This window comes from Stenella coeruleoalba, assembly GCF_951394435.1.
Source record: "Stenella coeruleoalba genome assembly, chromosome: 21".
Lineage (NCBI taxonomy): Eukaryota > Metazoa > Chordata > Mammalia > Artiodactyla > Delphinidae > Stenella > Stenella coeruleoalba.
Window position 1 is genome coordinate 21150479 of NC_137167.1, and position 20511 is coordinate 21170989.

A 20511-nucleotide genomic window follows, 5' to 3' on the forward strand; every position below is an offset into this window, starting at 1 on the left:
GAGGCCACAACAGTGAGAGGCCCGCATACCGCAAAAAAAAAAAAAAAAAAAAAAGAAATGTAGTGCAGGTGCAAGGAGGGCATTCTGAGGAGGGATATTCATTTATCAGATATTAATTGAGCCCCAACCATTTTACTGTGCACTGTGTAGGTTCCACCTAAAGCCATCAGCTAACACATAAGCTTCCATGACCCTGTGGAGTTAACTGTGAGCTAAAGGAGAGAGAGAATTTAATCATCCCACAAACACGTGCAGCAAAATGATTTCAATGACTTCTGAGTGTCAGCCACTGTTCTAGATTCTGGCAGATAGCAATGAACAGGCAGAAAGGACTCTGCCCTCAGCAAACATATGTTCCAGTGAGGAGAAGCCAACAAGTGCATGCAAACAACCAAACAAAGAAATAAACAAATAGAATGTAAACCTTGGAGAAGGGTTATAAAAGAATGATCTATAGACTGTTCAGAAGATGGAGCAGAGGTTTCTGACTTGCTCTGAGGGTTTTGGGGAGTCTTCTATTAAGAAGTAATATTTGAGCAGCACTTTAAATGCTGTGAGTCAGCTAAGATGAGGAAGTAGGAGGGGAGGAAGTGAGATTGAGATGAAAAGAACATCCTGAGTAGAGGGTACATCATGTGAAAAATCCTAGGAAGGGTAGGACAAGGCACATTGGAGGAGATAAGAGAAATTCGGTGTGGTAAGAGAAGGTAAAGAAACAGGAAGGGTAACTGAAATGACACTGGAGAAGTAAGCAGAGGACCGGTCATTTGGGGTCATAAAGGCCAAGTTAAGGAGTCTGGATTTAGAGTTTATTTCATGCGCAATGAAGCTTTAAAGCAGTGCAGGATGGGGTAGATTGGGATGGGATGGGGCATGAGTGGTTCTGGGGAGGTGAGTTAGGAAGCTTTGTGACATCAGATGAGAAATGTGGCAACTTGGCTTGGGGGAGTGGATTTTAAAGTTATTTTCAAATTAGAAAAGTTGACTGAATTATGTTTTTGGACTGGGAAGCATTAAGGAAGCCTCAGAAATAGCCAACCTTTGAGAGTAGAGCTCCACTCTAAAATGGAGAGGAGATGATTTTTGGAGAGAGATGGTTCTTCTTTCCTGTCCATCATTTTGGATACCATGGTTTATTGTAGATTGTAGATTGTAGACATTTCATCTCTGAAATGCCATAGATGTCTCACATAGCTGGATATATTGCCCAACTGTTTAAAACATGTTCAGTGTTTTACAAGTGCTATCTAATTAAATCCCACAACATTCCATGAAATAGATACTATTATCACTATAGATAATATTATCATTCATACTTAATGAAGAAATTGAAGTTTGGACAGATTAAATAACTTACTGATGGGATTATGTAACCCAGCATCCTCATTTTACAGATGAGGATTCTGAAACCAATAGATGAGCATTAATCTCCCTGTGGTAGATTGGTTTGTCTTTAATTCTGCACTCCCTCCCTCTGCCATGTGAATTTGCAGAATGAAGATCGGGGGATGACCAGCAGGAGGTGATCAAGGATGATGAAAAAGAGGCTGAGGACGGAGAGGATGACAGAGACAGAGCCAACGGTGAGGATGACTCTTAAGTGCATAGTGGGGTTTAGAAATCTTGTCCAATTATTTCTTTACCTGGGCACTTGTCTAAGATCAAAATTTTCACCAGATCCTCTCTCCTGGTATCTTCAGCACATGCTCACTGCTCTCCCCATCCTTGTCCTTTCCATGTTCGCTAATTGATACTGTCCTGCTCCCAGTCCCATTTTCACTTCCTTTGACACCCTTAGTAGTTATGTTAAGTCTCACCATGTAATTTTTGCTTTCAATTTTGATACCTCTTTATGACTTAACAATAAAAGGATGTATGATTTAAAATAAAAGTATATTTCTCCTTTCCTCTGATGTTGGGCTTGACCCCATAACTTCATTCGGCCAACACAATATTAGTAGCACTGTGCATAGTGCATGCCATGATAGCGACTTCCCTTCTGCCTTGACCCTGAAAGAGACAAAGGGAGCAGAACCAAACCTAGAGCCTAGAGCCTAGTCGTGCGACCTGCAGGCTGATGCAGAACTGCCCCAGTTGGCCTGGAGAGCACTCTTTTGAGATACGACTAATACACATTTGTGCATTCTTTATACATTGTATTTCAAATGAACTCATAAATTTTACCTAGAAGCAATTACTTTGTGAAATTTTATATCATGCTTTTCCACTTGTAATTATAAAGACTTTACCCTATTTCTATAGATCTTATCGTTTTTAATGGATGCTACATGAAGTGAATTAATCATAATTTACAATTTATTTCCTGAGAATATGTTCCATGCTTGTTCTGAGATAGAATTACTGACTTAAATAGTATAAAGACTTTTAATTCATGTTGCCAAATTGTTTTCCAAATGGTTGCAAAAATTTAGGATGTTACCAGCAATATGTGAAAGTGATTCTACTTCAGTGCTGTTTTAATGTAAAACATTTCATATTTATCACGTTTCAACACTTTCCCACATTTTAAAGCCAATATTTAGTTAAAATGTGCTATCTCTTTTGTGAATTGCATGTTCATATCTCTTTTCCATTTAACTAATGAATTTAAAATTTTTATTTTTTTTGTTTTTTTTCTGATTTGTGTGTTATTTTAAACATAAAAATCTCTTTTTTGTTGTTATCCTCAAATCTATTGATGCTTTTATTAGTTTATGAAATAAAAACTCAGGTAGAGATTTGGGGAAACAATGGTAGTATATCTGCAACTATCTTTAAAACACTTTAAATAGAGTTATTTTTGGTTTATGGTGTGAAGTATGGTTCTAAATTGATCCCCCCCACCCCAAATTGCAAAGCACTTAATTCAAACAATATTTGTTAAATACCCCTTCCATTCTGCATAGTTTTGTGATGCCTCTTTTAGTATATGCTAAGTTGTTATGCAGATCATTTTCTCTTTTTAGGTTAGCTCTTTTCTTTCCGATGGTTTGCAAAGCTATTCTTTAATGAGTTCCTTGAGAACAGAAAATATAAGTAACATTTCCTTTTATTTCTCAGTATTCTGCACAGAACACAGACAGTAAATGTTTATTGTTGTTGACACTGGAGTAAAATACGGAGAAGAAAAAAGTCTCTGCTACTCCATCCTGTACTCTGTATCTGTTCCTCTCACCTAAGTCAGCAGTAACACAAGGCATTTTCCTACATTAAGCAACAAAACACTGATTATGTGATAATCTTGATATATAAATGAATCTCACAGGTGGGTCCAGTTGCTGAACATTGAGACTTATTTTGGGACTTTTAAAGTGTACTGAATAGGGGAGAATATAGTCAGAGGATTTGGAAAAGATTCAGAACAACAGCCCTGGAAGAAAAAGATAATTGGAGTTTTAGAAAAGGCTGATGCAAAGAAGAAACACATAAAAATGGAATTAGTGAGGTTGCTAAGAACCATCAGTTTTAGTTTCTTTGTATGTCAAAGAACAGGAATAGTAAGGTAAAGCAATTTAAGATTCCATTTAATTTTTATAATTTGCTTATTGTTTTTATTTTTAAAAGTCCCTTTCTTTTTTCATGTAGTATTTATTAGTAAAAATTGTTTTAAACTCAAAATAAATTCTATTAAGGACGAAGGGAAAAGAGAAACTAAAATTCATTCTTAGTGTATCTGAAAGATGAAAGTCTGAGTGCTGATAACAAAGAAGTGGACCAGACAGACCAATCATCAAAGCCCAGAGAAAAATAGCAAGAGAAAGCTTTGGAGCTATCCCAGGAGCAGAAGTGGTGCTGAGATGAGAGCTTCTGGGAGGCCTGGGTGCATGTAGGATCTGTTTGCTATTTCCCTTCCTTTATGGATCCTTCTGTGTCCTTCTCTTCTTTCTTCTTCAGCATTTTCTGCCTGGTGGATGTGTCTATCTCTTGGACCTTCAATTTAAAATATCTTGCTGGGTGATATCAACTATATGCAAACCATCTTCAAATTTATGGCACTGAGTTTTCCTATTCAGTTCACTTAAATGTCTCAGACTTTGCTTCTGAGATAATTTTTGTGAGGGCCCCACAGGCAATTCAAATGCAGTATTTTCAAAGTCAAGTTCTTTATTCCTCGCCATTCTTGACCAGCTACTTCTCTATTCCCTTTCTTAATTAATAACTTCAGTAGCCACACAATCAGTCAAGCAAGGAATATTGCAGCTTCCCCAGTTTCCTGCTATTTCATACCTCAAATTCAAATGTTTTAACCCCATATTCAAGTCAGCCCTCCTCTTTGAAATGTCTCTCAGTTCAATCTTAACCATTTTTATGAGATGAGCCCTTTTTAAAGTCTTGCCTGGAGGATCACAATAAGTGCTTATTTTACTCATCTTAATCTTTTCCATCTCTGATTCATTCTTTCCACTGGATATGTATTTTTTCTAGAATACATATCTGAAATTGATAGTCTGTTTTTATTTTTATTTTTTAAAATTTATTTTTATCTTGCTTTGATTTAGTTTGGTTTGTGGCTGCACCATGCAGCTTGTTGGGATCCTCATTCCCCGACCAGGATCAAACCCAGGCCCTTGGCAGTGAAAGCGAGGAGTCCTAAGTATTGGACTGCAAGGGAATTCCTGATAGTCTTTTTTTAAAAAAAATTAATTAATTAATTGATTAATATATTTCTGCATTGGGTCTTGCTGCTCGCAGGCTTTCTCTAGTTGCAGTGAGTGGGGGATATTCTTCATTGCGGTGCGTGGGCTTCTCATGGCGGTGGCTTCTCTTGTTGTGGAGCACAGGCTCTAGGTGCACAGGCTTCAGTAGTTGTGGCACGTGGGCTCAGTAGTTGTGGCTTGCAGGCTCAGTAGTTGTGGCGCACGGGCTTAGTTGCTCTGCGGCATGGGGAATCGTCCCAGACCAGGGCTCAAATCTGTGTCCCCTGCATTGGCAGGTGGATTCTTAACCACTGTGTCACCAGGGAAGTCCCCCGATAGTCTCATTTTAAATAACCATTAATATCACCATTTTGTTTATTGTATAAAATCCAAAACTGACCTCCACCTACTTTTCCACCTTACTAATTGCCACATCCATTCATGCACGCTAAACTTGAGCCATGCCAGGCTATTTTCTTTCTTTAAATACGTTATGCAGTGTCAGTCTCCCTGACAACATGATTAATTCAAACAAACTCATCAAAGTAGAGTTAATCCTCTCACTTTTGTTCTCCCATAACACATTTTTTTAATACTGTGTAGCACTCAACATTGTTTTACAATAGTGCTGTTTATCTTCGTACATTACAGAAATACGCACTCATGGAAGGCAGGGCCAGTGTGATACCTCCATTTTTGCACCCTCCCATGTCGTCTATAAAATTTATTACGACAGTTTGCACATGGGAGGTGTCCAGTGATTTTGCTTTACTAAATTGAATCTCACCTTCTGTTTACCTAAAATATTCTACATTAAGCCCTAGCTCTCATCTGTTCTCTACAGGGCTTGGCACTTCAAAACCCACATGTATATGCACATAAAATAACTCAAAACGATACACAAAAAATTCCTAACATTGGTTATTTCTGAAGAGGGAGATTGGGTGGACGAGTACAGTGGGAAACTGGAACTTTTCACTGTGTGATCTTCTGTACAGTTTACAATATTATACTACCTACTTTATAATAAAAGCACATGAAACTCCACAGCCCCTGACACAGACCCAGTCACGCTTGTTTAAGGACTTGAATATACTTCAAGACAACTAATGTTGATTCAAGAGTACATTTCAAGAGTGGAGAATTATGCAGTTCTTCTTTTCTAATCAAAAAGTTTTATCATGCTAAATTCTAGAGGAATGAATGACATGAGAAGAGTTTAAAATTTATTCTTTCTTTAAAAAATAAATTTGTTTATTTATTTTTGGCTGCGTTGGGTCTTCGTTGCTGTGCGTGGGCTTTCTCTAGTTGTGGCAAGTGGGGGCTACTCTTTGTTGCGGTGTGTGGCCTTTTCATTGCAATGGCTTTTCTTATCGTGGAGCATGGACTCTAGGCACGTGGGCTTCAATAGTTGTGGCTCGTGGGCTCTAGAGCGAAGGCTCAGTAGTTGTGGTGCACAGGTTTAGTTGTTCCGCAGCATGTGGGATCTTCCCAGACCAGGGCTTGAACCCATGTCCCCTGCATTGGCAGGTGGATTCCTAACCACTCTGCCACCAGGGAAGTCCCTAAAATTTATTCTTGAATGTGCATATATCATATATATAAGATATTATTTCAGATTTTAAAATAGAAAAGGAGATAAAATTGGATGTATATAGCTAACTAATTGCTGAAATTTTAAAATATATTAAAAGATAACTGTTTGATTTTTATAATTACATTATAATTTGAGTAACTTCTATTTAAGAATTGAAAAAAAAAACCTCCCCATAAGGCAAAGAAGAAACTAATTGTAGTTTACATATCTCTCCCAAGATATATTGGGGCATTCATGCTTTTGTTTTAAAAAATAGTTATTTAGAAATATATATATATATATATATATATATAATCAATTTATGCATAATTTAAAATGTATGAACAGTAAGACCATGAAAATATTACTACACACAACAGAGTTAATTAGCCATAAACTTATCCTGAGCAAAAGTTCTGTCTCTGGATGGGTCTTATACATAATTTGTAACTTCAGTGATATGATCTTCCTTCTTCATTTTACCATACTATAATTAGAGATGTATGAAATATAAATTATACTTTTCATTTATTGTGCATGTTGAAGAATTACATGTCATAAAATCCCTTGACATCATCCTATTTTACCAACAGTGATTGTGGGATATAAAAGATGGTTCTAAGAGCAGCTTGCACTCCTTCTCAGAAGTTGACACTAATCTCTTGAGAGCAAATGTAGAAAGAGAAGCAATTACCAAGGAAACTATAATCTTTTCACTAGGCATGCAATGTACAGCCTAACTAAGCAAGTATTATTTCCCTCTGTAAGAGACTCTTCATTATTTTAGACACATAAAGAACATCAGTTCCAGCATTTTCGTGAGGTTAAAATTTTGGTAAGTCTGATATCTTTGATATCCTAATTAAAGCAGAGTTTGGATTCTTGAAAGAAAATAATTTCATTAAGACTGAGCTCTGCCCACCAGAGCAACAGTCATCTCTACCCACCACCAGTCCCTCCCATCAGGAAACTTACACAAGCCTCTTAGATAGCCTCATCCACCAGAAGGCAGACAGCAGAAGCAAGAAGAGCTACAATCCTGCAGCCTGTGGAACAAAAACACATTCACAGAAAGAAAGACAAGATGAAAAGGCAGAGGGCTACGTACCAGATGAAGGAACAAAGTAAACCCCCAGAAAAACAACTAAATGAAGTAGAGATAAGCAACCTTCCAGAAAAAGAATTCAGAATAATGATAGTGAAGATGGTCCAGGGCCTCAGAAAAAGAATGGAGGCAAAGATCCAGAAGATGCAAGAAATGTTTAACAAAGACCTAGAATTTTAAAGAACAAACAAACAGAGATGAACAATACAATAACTGAAATGAAAAATACACTAGAAGGAAACAATAGCAGAATAACTGAGGCAGAAGAATGGATAAGTGACCTGGAAGACAGAATGGTGGAATTCACTATCATGCAACAGAATAAAGAAAAAAGAATGAAAAGAAATGAAGACAGCCTAAGAGACCTCTGGGACAACATTAAACGCAACAACATTCACATTATAGGGGTCCCAGAAGGAGAAGAGAGAGATAAAGGACCCGAGAAAATATTTGAAGAGATTATAGTTGAAAACTTCCCTGACATGGGAAAGGAAATAGCCATCCAAGTCCAGGAAGCACAGAGAGTCCCATACAGGATAAACCCAAGGAGAAACACGCCAAGACACATAGTAATCAAATTGGCAAAAATTAAAGACAAACAAAAATTATTGAAAGCAGCAAGGCAAAAATGACAAATAACATACAAGGGAACTCCTATAAGGTTAACAGCTGATTTCTCAGCAGAAACTCTACAAGCCAGAAGGGAGTGGCATGATATACTTAAAGTGATGGAAGGGAAGAACCTAAAACCAAGATTACTCTACCCAGCAAGGATCTCATTCAGATTCAATGGAGAAATCAAAAGCTTTACAGACAAGCAAAAGCTAAGAGAATTCAGCACCACCAAACCAGCTCTACAACAAATGCTAAAGGAACTTCTCTAGGTGGAAAACACAAGAGAAGAAAAGGACTCACAAAAACAAACCCAAAACAATTAAGAAAATGGTCATAGGAACATACATATCGATAATTACCTTAAACGTGAATGGATTAAATGCTCCAACCAAAAGACACAGGCTTGCTGAATGGATACAAAAACAAGACCCATATATATGCTGTCTATGAGAGACCCACTTCAGAGCTACGGACACATACAGACTGAAAGTGAGGGGATGAAATAAGATATTCCATGAAAATGGAAATCAAAAGAAAGCTGGAGTAGCTATACTCATATTAGATAAAATAGACTTTAAAATAAAGAATGTTACAAGAGACAAGGAAGGACACTACATAATGATCAAGGGATCAATCCAGGAAGAAGATATAACAATTATAAATATATGTGCACCCAGCATAGGAGCACCTCAATACATAAGGCAACTGCTAACAGTTATAAAAGAGGAAGTCGACAGTAACACAATAATAGTGGGGGACTTTAACACCTCACTTACAGCAATGGACAGATCATCCAAAATGAAAATAAATAAGGAAACAGAAGCTTTAAATGACACAATAGACCAGATAGATTTAATTGATACTTATAGGACATTCCATCCAAAAACAGCAGATTACACTTTTTTCTCAAGTGTGCACGGAACATTCTCTAGGATAGATCACATCTTGGATCACAAATCAAGCCTCAGTAAATTTAAGAAAATTGAAATCATCTCAAGCATCTTTTCTGACCACCACACTATGAGATTAGAAATGAATTACAGGGAAAATAACGTAAAAAACACAAACACATGGAGGCAAAACAATACGTTACTAAATAAAGAGATCACTGAAGAAATCAAAGAGGAAATCAAAATATATTAGAGGGCTTCTCTGGTGGCGCATTGGTTGAGAGTCCGCCTGCCGATGTAGGGAACAAGGGTTTGTGCCCCGGTCCGGGAAAATCCCACATGCCGCGGAGCGGCTGGGCCCGTGAGCCATGGCCGCTGAGCCTGCGCGTCCGGAGCCTGTGCTCTGCAACGGGAGAGGCCACAACAGTGAGAGGCCCGCGTACCGCAAAAACAAAACAAATACTTTATGATTTCTCTTATCTGTGGAATCTGAACAAACAAACAAAAAAACAAGCTTCTTGATACAGGGAACAGATTGGTGGTTGTCAGAGGTGAGAGGGTGCAGGTTGCACAAGATGGACGAAAGAGGTCAAAAGGTAAAAAAATTAAAGTTTCCTTCCTGATTTACATAAATAAAAATAAAGCCTATGGCTCAAATTGCGTAATATATGTAACACAGATTTAACAATTACATAGGGAAGTAGAGTGGTGGCCATAAATACATAATAAAATGTCTCATTCAATGAATCACAAACATTTGTATATATTTCAGAAAGTCGTCTCCTTATAAATATGGCAAAGTTATCTTCCAAGATAGTGTTTCTTGATATTTAAAAAGATCACAAAAAATAGGTAAAATGGGCTGCAATCCGATAGGGGTAAATAAAAGATGTCCAAAGAATTTAGCTCTCTGCTTCTCAGGAATCCAGTCCGAATTGCTTCCCTAATTGTGCCATGGATATATATGCTTCCTCAACTCAGGATCCATCTCTATATCATTTCCCCTGAATGCATTTGGGAAGATGTTTCACCACAAAGCTGATGTGAATATTATCTATTTAAAGTTCATTTTAAAAAAAAAGGTTAAAAGGAACGAAGCATGAAGCAGTGCCTAGGGTATCGGTAGTTACTTAATTGAGAGTGACACTATTGTCAGAATTAATGCAAGGCCTGTGGCTTGTTGCTGTTAAACATACAAGTTTTGCACCTCAAAGAAAAGCTTCTTTCAACTGATCGAGTTTCTCAGGGATGGCTCCCTTTATTTTGCAGACTCCTAAACTTCAGTAAATGTGTTGGAAGAATTCTTATTTAAAGGCACATTACTGGGCTTCCCTGGTGGCGCAGTGGTTGAGAGTCCGCCTGCCGATGCAGGGGACACGGGTTCGTGCCCTGGTCCGGGAAGATCCCACATGCCGCGGAGCGGCTGGGCCCGTGAGCCATGGCCGCTGAGCCTGCGCGTCCGGAGCCCATGCTCCGTTGCAACGGGAGAGGCCACAACAGTGAGAGGTCCGCGTACAACAACAACAAAAAAAGGCACATTACCTTGAAAGAAATAAGAATGGAAAGTGCGAGAATATATTCATATGTATATGTGTATATACACATGAATATTCACTGCAGCACTATATGTAAGAGGCCAAAAGTGAAAGCTACTAGAACGGGAAAGTGACCTTGGACAAGGTACTTACCTCTGTTTTTTGTTAATCTGTAAAAGCAGGAATCATAATAGCACATTATTATTATTATTTATTAGGGTGGCTTTGAGGATTAAACAAGTATATGTAACACTTAGGACAGTGCCTTGTGAATATTAAGTGATATATAAATATCTATTATTAAGATGAAACTCAGAGCAACAAGAAAGGTTCTGTTGGTGTCTTAGGTTTCTGCTATGGTGGGAGCACGCTTTGCTTTTGTTCAGAACTATTTGGGGAAAACTGACAAAGGAGAAAAATCCATGTGTGTACTGCTTGTCTGATTGTGAATCAAAGAACATCCTTAATTGTCTCTCCACTGTGCCAGGCATCATCATTATCAAGCCAGACAGCAGCATTTATTACCTGCTCCCTGTGTGCAGGTGCAGAAAGGAGTATTTATTAAATGTCCATTTTCACATTGTGTCATGTTCTTTCTAAAGCTAGTCAAAAAGCAGAGTCCCTGCTCTAAAATAAAATCGTGACTTACAGTTGTATAAGAATGCAGTTCCTGTGGCTTTGAATAACACCCCGAACAGTGTGAGTTCCAACTTATAATTGTGACAGACATATTCTTCGTATTACTTAGCACTTAGAATGATGCTTCTGTAGACCAGTTAGCAGCATTATACTGTCAGGTGTAATGCAGTTGAGACTATAATATTGATCAGCTCAGTTAGTCTTGAATTCTCTGCAAACAGAAGTATTCACAGTCAAGGAACTTATGATTAGCTGGTGTCGTACTTCATCATTTTAAGAACCATTCAGTTAGAATAGATACAGTGCTGGCTAAGGTGCAGACAGGCGTGGAATGAGACATAGCAGGGCAAAGGAGATTTCTGAAAGGCTCTTTACAAGTGGTTCTGAATCTCAGTGTTTATTTCAGGGGCTTTGGTTAATACTAAGGTGGAGACCATGGCTGGAGACCAAATAGTGTTCTCCGTGACTTTGAGTTGAACTCATCCACTGTAGATCTTTTATAGACGTTGCACTAAGTAGGATCTTGATGAAGTTTCTGGACACAAGCCAGAGGACTTTGATTTCAGTTAAGGACTAATAGATGAGCTAGAGAAGTTCTTTCCACTTATTTATTTGTTTTTTGTGTGTGAGATATAAAACCAGTGATAGTAGTACCTGCTTCCTTACTAATGAAGAGACATAAACCTTTAGCTCAGATTCTATCTTTCAAACCAAGATATAATTTAATTTCTTATTTCTTTCACTTTTTAAAATATGTTGATTCTTTATAGATTTGAATGTAATTATCTTTTGAGATTATTAATTCTGTATTTCATAATTGTTATGCAAACTAGTTCTAAAACTGAAAAATTTGATTAGAATTCCAGAAGGAATTCCAATTTGTTGACTCAAGTACCTCCTTCTAGATATAATTTCCCTCTCCTTGTGTCCTAATTTGCATGTTAAGAACCTCTCTGAATAGAGAGTATAGTATTTTCAACATATCTGTTGAATCTATTCATTTATCCTTTCCTTTATTCAACAGATATTTAATGCTCATCTATTATTAAAATAATAATATTTTATTTATTAATAAAATATTAAGAGTAACATTTAATGCTCACCTATTATTAATCACCTATTATTAAAATTACCTATTACTTTTGTAGGAACTAGGAGTAGAACAGTGAGAAAGACATACCAGGTCCCCACTACCATAAAGTGAGGGCAGAGAGGCGATGGACAAGTAACCAAATACATGAACGAGATAATTTCAGGCGGTGATTAATATTGTGAAAATGATTAAATAAGTGATATTCCAGAGAGTTCCTAGGGGGTATGCAGCTGTTTTCTATAGCATCACTAACGAGGAGCATTTGTACTGATGTCCAAATAAGAACCCAGCTATGATAAGGTCTTGAGGGGGAAGATGATTCATCATTAGGTTGCCCTTTATTCAATAAATGTTTGTTAAAGGTCACAATTGGGGGCCAAATTGTATGACTTTATCCTGGAATGTCAGAATTGTATAAGTTGATGAAAAGAAAATATCTGTATATACTTACGTATATACATGTCTGTGACACGAACTCAGCAGCTCCTCAAATCTCCCTACATTAGTGAGCAATGTAAGTTTCACAGATACTTGGTGCTGAAGGAAGAGGAGCAAATCCATAATAAGCTTCATCAGTCATGTCTTTCCTTTAAAATCTGATTGTTCGACCATCATCACAGTTTTCTGGGGTTTTTTTTGCCCTTTCCCCACACAGCTTCAAATTGCCGTCTTCATCTCCTTCCTACTAAATTCCTTCCCTTATTCTCACCCTTCACATCTCAAATGGCTGCACCCTTTATTATTTAATCCTGTCCCAACTTCTAAATCTTTGTCTCTCCACATCTATCACTGGTGCTAACCAAACAAAGGGCCTCACGGAAGACAGAAAGATATTATAAAAAGTAATGCTTATTTTTCTACCAAGTCATTATATTCACAATCTCATCAGAAAAGGTCATCATTGTTCCTCCATGAGATGCCCCTTATTGAATCTCCTGGAGTCCTCACTTGGCTTTGGGGAGTGAGAGGAAATTGCAGGCCAATAACTCATGACTTCAGTGATTCTCTTCTCTTTTATTCCCTCTAATGTCTGTACATAGATTGTGAAGTGTGTGTGTGTGTGTGTGTGTGTGTGTGTGTGTGTGTGTGTGTGTGTTTTGGGGACAGGCAGGCTTGTATGCAAGCATGCACATGGATAAATGTGGCAGTGGGTGAGCCAGTTAGGAAACTTCTTTATAATAATATGGTGACTAGCATTTATTTAACTTGTCATCTGAAATCATCCCTGCATTCCTGAGATAAACTCCACTTGAGCGTGATATTTTTGTTTTTTGGCATATTCTTGGATTTTACCTGCTAATATATATTTTTAAAGAATTTTTGCCTTTATGTTTCTGAGAGATAATGGTTTATAATTTTCTTTCTTGAAATATCTTTATCTCATTTTGGGTATTAAAATAGTGTTGGTCTTATAAAATGAGTTGGGCAGCATTTCCTCTTCCTGTATTTTTTGAAAGAGTTTGTGGTTTGTGGAAAGATGGGTGGTATATTCTTCATAAACATTTTGAATAATTTACAAGTAAAGTCACCTTGGCTCAGAGTTTTTATTGTGTGAAGATTTTATTACAGCCTAAATTCCTTTAACAAATATTAGGCTATTTAGGTTTTTAATTTTTTTTTTTCTTGTACAGTTTTGGTCAGAGGAATTGTGCAAAGAGTATGTCCATTCCATCTAACTTGTCAAGGTTCTTGTCATAACATTGTTCATAATAATTTCTTATAGTCTTTTAAAATCTGTAGGCTCCATTGTGATGTCCTCTCTTTTATTTCTGATGTGGTAATTTGGCTCTACTCGCTTTCTAAAGTATTATAATTAGAGGTTTATCCTTTTTTTGGTTATTTCAAAGAACTAGCTTTTGGTTTCATTGATTTTTCTTTATTGTTTGTCTGCTTTTCATTTTTCTGATCTCCAATTTTATCTTTATTTTCTTCCTTCTACATAATTTAAGTTTAATTGTTCTTATTTTTCTACCTTCTAAGATTAAAGATTTTAAGATAGAAGTTAGATCTTTCTTCTTTTTCAATATTAGTATTGTTTTAATATTAGTATAGCAACAGTATAATAGTAAAAGATGTTATATACTTTTTGTTATATTGTTCATTATCATTCAGTAAAAAATGTTTACTAATTTCCCATGTGTCCTCTACTTTGCCCATGGATTATTTAGAAGTGTATTATTCAGTTTCCAAATATTTGGAATTTCTAATTTAACCCTATTGTGGTAGGACAACATGCTCTGTAGTATTTTAAGGCTTTTAAATTAATGAGACTTGGTTAATGGTTCAGCAAGATCTTTCTTGATATTGGGCATCTGTCCTATGAATATCAGTTAGATCGAGTTAATTGATAGTGTGATTCAAATTTCTGTACTTTTCCTGAGTATATCTCTATTTGTTCTATCAATTATTAAGAGAGGAGTGTTAAAGTCTCTGATTAAAACTATGAATTTTTAAATTTGTGATTCCAGTTTGTCTATTTTGCTTCTATTTTAAACTGGATTATTACTTATAAACATTTAGGATTTTAATGTGTTCTTGATGAATTGAAGAGCATCAAGAAGAGTCCCCCTTTGGGACTTCCCTGGTGGTCCAGCGGTTAAGACTCTGAGCTCCCAGTGCAGGGGGCCCAGGTTCAATCCCTGGTCAGGGAACTAGATCCCGCATGTGGCAACAAAGATTCTGTGTGCCGCAACAAAGACCCTGTGCAGCCAAATAAATAAATATATATAAAAAATGAGCCCCCCTTTAATCCTGGTAATATCTCTTGGCCTGATGTATACTTTGTTATTAACAGAGTCAATTCAACTTTCTTATATTAATGTTAACATGGTATACATTTTTCCATCCTTTTACTTTTAATGTACCTGTTCATTTATATTTAAAGTATATTTCCTATAGACTGCTTATACTTGTCACTTGTTTACTTTTCCTTAGTCTGAAAATGTATGCCTTTTTATTGAAATGTGTAGACCATTTGCATTTAATGCAATTATCAATAAGGCTATGTTCAAGTCTATCACTTACTCTTTGCTTTCTATTTGTAACATTTGTTTTTTTTTCTTTTTTTCCCTTTTAACTTGCCTTATTGTAGATTATTTCTTAGTATTCTGTTTTATTTCAACAATTGAATTTTTAGCTAGATGTCTATTTTGTTCAGTGAATGATCTAGTGTTTACAGTATACATATTTAACTTATCATGGTTTACATTAAAAATATTCCATTTCATGTATATTTAAGATGTATACTACCATACACTTCCTTTTACCCCTCGTTCTTGATGAACTCAATTTTTACTTTTACATATATTACTTTACTATTATGTTGGTTACATGTCAACTTGACTAGACCACAGGATGCCTAGATATTTGGTCAAACATTACTTTGGGTGTGTCTATGAGGGTATTTTTGGGTGAGATTAATATTTAAATTGGTAGACTTTGTAAAGCAGATTCACTTCCCTAATTTGGGTGGGCCTCATTTAATCAGTTGAAGGCCTGAGTAGAACAGAAAGGCTGACCCTCCTCCAAAAAAGAGAATTCTGTCTGTGTGAGTGCCTTTGAACTGAAACATCAGCTCTTCTTGGGTCTTGAGCCTACTGACCTTTGGACTGAAACTGTACCACTGGCTTTCCTGGTTCTCAGGATACATACATATATATCTGGTTCTTTTCTCTGGAGAACTCTAATAAAACGATTATACTTTTGCATATGTTACTAATCTGTCGATTCATTATTATTATTTTCATTTTAAATAATCACTTATCCTTTAAAAATTAATAAAAGGAAACTATATTTTATATTTACCTATACATTCTGTTTCTGACATTATTTATTTCTGAGATTTGAGTGTCATCTGATATTATTTCCCTTTCTCTTGAAGAATTTCCTTTAACGTTTCTCATAGTGCATATCTGCTGACAGTAATTTCTCTTAGTTTTCATTTGTCTTGAAGTGTTTATTTTGCCTTCATTTTTGAAAAATATTCTTACCAGTTATATAATTCTACTTTAGCAGTTTTTTGTTTTTTGTTTTTTAATCAGGACTTATTTATTTATTTATTTTTTGGCCACACCATGCAGCATGTGGGATCTAGTTCCCTGACCAGGGATCAAACCCACGCCCCCTGCATTGGAAGCATGGAGTCTTAACTGCTGGACCACCAGGGAAGTCCCAAATCAGGAATTTTAAGATATCTTTCCGTTGTCTTTTGTCTCACATTGTTTTTGATGAAGTCAGAGATCATTGCTGTCTTTATTCCCTTATATGTACATGTATTTTATTCTCTGATTGCTTTTAAAATATTCTCTTTACCTTTGATTTTTCAGAATTGTGATTATGATGTGTTTTAGTGTGATTTTCATTTTGTTTACCCTGCTCGTTGTTGAGATTTTGGGAAATAGGGTTCATAATTTTCATCAAATTTAAAATGTTAAGCCATTATTTAAAAAATATTTTTTTTACTCCTCTCTCTCTTCAGGGATCCTAATTATATGTATATTAATTCACTTGATATTTTCCTCCAAGTCCAAGACTCTGTTCATTTTCTGTTTTGTCTTTGTCCCCTTGTGCTTTAGTTTCAGTAATTTCTATTACTATAATTTCAAGTTCACCTATCTTTAGTTCAGAGTATCTAAAATAAAGTCTAGAGTCTTGGCACCACTTGGGAGAGGTATTTAGCTCCACTTTTCTTAAGCTTTATTTAGAAGATGGAAATGTTAATATTCTTTTATCCTCCGCTTTGAATACTACTGACCAATTTGGGGGCAATAGGAAAAGTTTCACTCAATATTTAATTTCATATATTCCTTGTATATAACTTCATTGAACATTATATTAATCACCCTAAACTTTGATTAGGTATTGGACATGAAATAGTGAATAATAAGACTCTGATCCCTATTGCCAGGAACCTTCAGTCTAAGAGATAATCATACAAGTAACTAAAAGTTCCCTAAAGAAAGTGATAAAGAATGCAGTAGCGGTAGAAATAGAGACCATAATCAACCAGCTAATAGCATTTTTTGAGTTATGGAAAACTTTCTAAAAGAGGAGGTGTTAAAGCCAAGACCTGAATGATAAATATGGAACAAGGTAAAAGGGGGAAGGGGGAAAGGAGAGATTCAGGTTGTGTGGATTATTTGAAAAAACCCAAGGGAACAAGGGAAGATATTTATTTTATAAACTCAGAGTTTCATAATGTAAAATTTAGGCTGCCAAGAATTATAGTAGTGGTAAAAGGGCTTGTTATGAAGCTTATAGAGTTTATAGAGTTATGCAATGACTAAACCATGAAAGACATTCTAAGCTGTGTTAAGGAACTTGTATTTTATCCTGAGGACAATGGGGGCCTATTGAATATTCTGAAGAAGAGAATGATATAACCAGATTTATATTCTAGAAACATAAATTGGACTCCAGCGTGGAGAATGGATTGGAAAAAAGTCAGGGGCAGAGAGATACGTAAAGAGGCCATAACATTATTCTAAGCAAAATATATAATAATCAAAAATACAATAATGGCAGTGAAAACAGAAGGAGTGGAAGAATTATAATTAGAAGGAAGAAAAGAGAAATTTGTATGATTGGATGTATGGGAAGTGGTAATGAAAAGAAGGGAGAAGTCGAAGATGATTGCTAGGTCTTCTGCCTGAACATGTGGGTGCCACTTATGAAGTAGGGAACACATATCAAAACCGTCAAGTTTTTGTTTGTTTTTTGGTGGGGGAAAGAGGTTGAGCCAAACTTAGACTTTCATTCCTTTATATACTTAAGTATTCAGGCATTTAGCGAATAAATCAGCACCTATTATATGCCAGGGACCATGTGGGTCACCAGGGATATAACCATAAACTGGCAGGCAAGATCTTGCTCCATGGAGTTTATATACTAGTCAGGGAGACAGAGAAAACAAGTGAACAAAAGAAAAATGTTTTTATAAATGTCAGGTGGCATGTTGAGTCTGAGGGGCCTGTAGGATATTTATTGATATGTGGATAATACACCCCAAATTTTACAGACTTATTTCCGTTTTCCTTTTTTGTTTTTCACAGATTTTCTCCTGCTTAAAGCAGCTTTTTCCTGTTCAGATAAGATCTAGCCCCATTTCTCTTCTATCCTTGAAATCCTTTCCAGCTACTTCATCCCACAGTGATTTCTCTTCATCCTCTGCACTTCTGCACTCACTATGTGTGCAACTCATTTGGTGCCTAACATTTGCCCCCTTTGCCATTATGTGACGTGTTACAGCAGGAGAGGCAATAGAGTGTAAGAAATAAGAGAATGAACCCAGGAGACAAACCAGTTGAGTTCATGTTCCAATTCCACCATTTCTCCACCATCTCTTCCTTTTTTTTCTCAGTTTCCTTATCTGTAAAATGTACATCATCATAATAATTTTACCCATTCTGTAGAGTTGTTGTAAGTATTGAATGAGTTAATATAGGTAAAGTACTTAGACATGCCTGGCATATAGTAATCATTATGTATTTATGTACTAGATTGTGTTATATATAAGCATTGTATTACATGTATTTGCTTTGTTATTATCATTATTACTACTATATAACTTACCTTAACTGGACAGTAAACTTCCAGGCACCTGGATACAGGTTTGGTATGTCTTTCTACACTAAGTTTCTAATGCTCAATGGATCTTTGATTAATATTTTGGAATGTGATTGTTTCATTCTAAGAGTTATTTCACTGAATAAAACCTCACATTATTAACATAATATTTTAGTGGGCATATACTGTTGCCTTGAATCAATAAGTGTTTCTAAAATTTTATATTTTTAATGAAGAAATCATAACAGGGATTCATCAGATGCAAAAAGAATTATTTTTCATATATATTTTATAAGTTGAAGGGAAGAAGAATTTAAAAAAATTGAAAACTCTCAAGTGCTTCCAAAGTGATGCAGTTTTAGAGCCTGGAGATTTGACAGATGTATAATTTATTGTAGAATACTGGAATAATGTCACTTGCTGCCTTCCCTTTTCCCTTCTAACTCTAAATGGGGACAGTGCTTATATAAATAATGATATGCAGCAGGGTTAAAGTTTGAAAAAGAGCATTATTTCAACTTGTATATAACTTATTAAGGATCTGGAGAAAATTCCTTGTGCTAGTAATGATAAGCCCTCAAAGCAGTTTTAAGAAAAAGTTACTTAAGTCCTTCTCTGCCAAGAGTGTAAACGTAGCTTGGCAAATGACAAATGGTTGTAGTTTCTGCACCGTTTATGACTTTATTAGTATTCTTTTCCCATGTGGCTTTGTATGAAAGCCAAATTTAGTTCAGTCAGTAGTATTTGAGACAGTTTTTTCAGTAGATGGAAATACATTATGTGCTCAAAAAAGGAGATAAATGCAGAAAAGTAGAAGACTATGGAAAATGTACAGTAGTATATAAATGTTTTGCTTTTGCACAAGATTTAAAAATTGAACTTTGAAGCAGAAACTTTCTCTACCCCCTGATGTAGATGGAGATTTCATTTTAGTTCAGTGTTGATATTTGGGGGACTTGGATTTACATTTAGAATATTATATTTTATTCTTTTTACTGGAATCATTCTCAAAATGAGAGGAATATATTTAAAATTTAACATAGCCCTTTTTATTCTCTCCTTCTCAAGTCATATGATATTTAGTATATGTCAGCCCAGTGAATTTCAAATTTTATTTTATTTTATAAATGTTAGCTTTTTAAATCCAGCCCTACCTCATATACCCTATACTTAGCTTTGTATAGAGATTATTTTGTCACATTTTTAATAGAAAACCCATATTTACTTATATTGTATCTCCTGAAACCAAAATATGAATCTTTCTATGGTAAACAAAACACATTGGCTAAGTTTTGATTTTCAGAATGATTTCACAAGTACAATCATTTTGCTTATACAATTCTATGGAATGCACATGACTGTTGTATTTAGCTATTTACCCTTGTGAATGAAGTCTGACTGGACTTTTGAGCTTACTTCTAAGTCTTTTGAATCGATTAATGTTTTTTCTTGTTTCCCATGAGCTGGCCAAACTTAGTGATCTATGGAGTTCACTAGGGGTGTATTCTTTTGAGATAATCCCAAAGTTCCAAAAAAAAGCTATCATCATCATTATCATCATGTATGTTACTACATCTATAACTTATTTAGGCTGTTGATGTAATGGATTACAATAATTGATTTTCTAATATTGAACCAGCCTTGCATACCTGGAATAGATCCCAGGTATGATCATTGTGTATAATTATTTTTATACATTTTTGGACTCAATTTCTAATATTTAATTGAGGATTTTGCATGTATGTTCTGAGAAATATTGTTCTTAGTTTTTATTTCTTGTAATGTTTCTCTGGTATTAGGATAATGCTGGCCTCATATTGAGTAAGTTAGGAAGTGTTCCTTCTGCTTCTATTTTCT

General features: G+C 35.7%; 1 protein-coding gene across 2 annotated transcripts in view; it reads left to right on the forward strand.

Moving 5' to 3' along the window:
* Positions 1 to 1503: 1503 nt before the first annotated feature.
* The window catches only part of LOC307179867 (uncharacterized protein), a 349430-nt gene continuing 330422 nt past the window's right edge, over positions 1504 to 20511 (forward strand). For both annotated transcript variants that reach the window (XR_013825568.1, XR_013825569.1), the window contains exon 1: positions 1504 to 1583. The gene's annotated coding sequence lies outside the window, so the exon portion shown is untranslated. The remainder of the gene's footprint in view (positions 1584 to 20511) is intronic.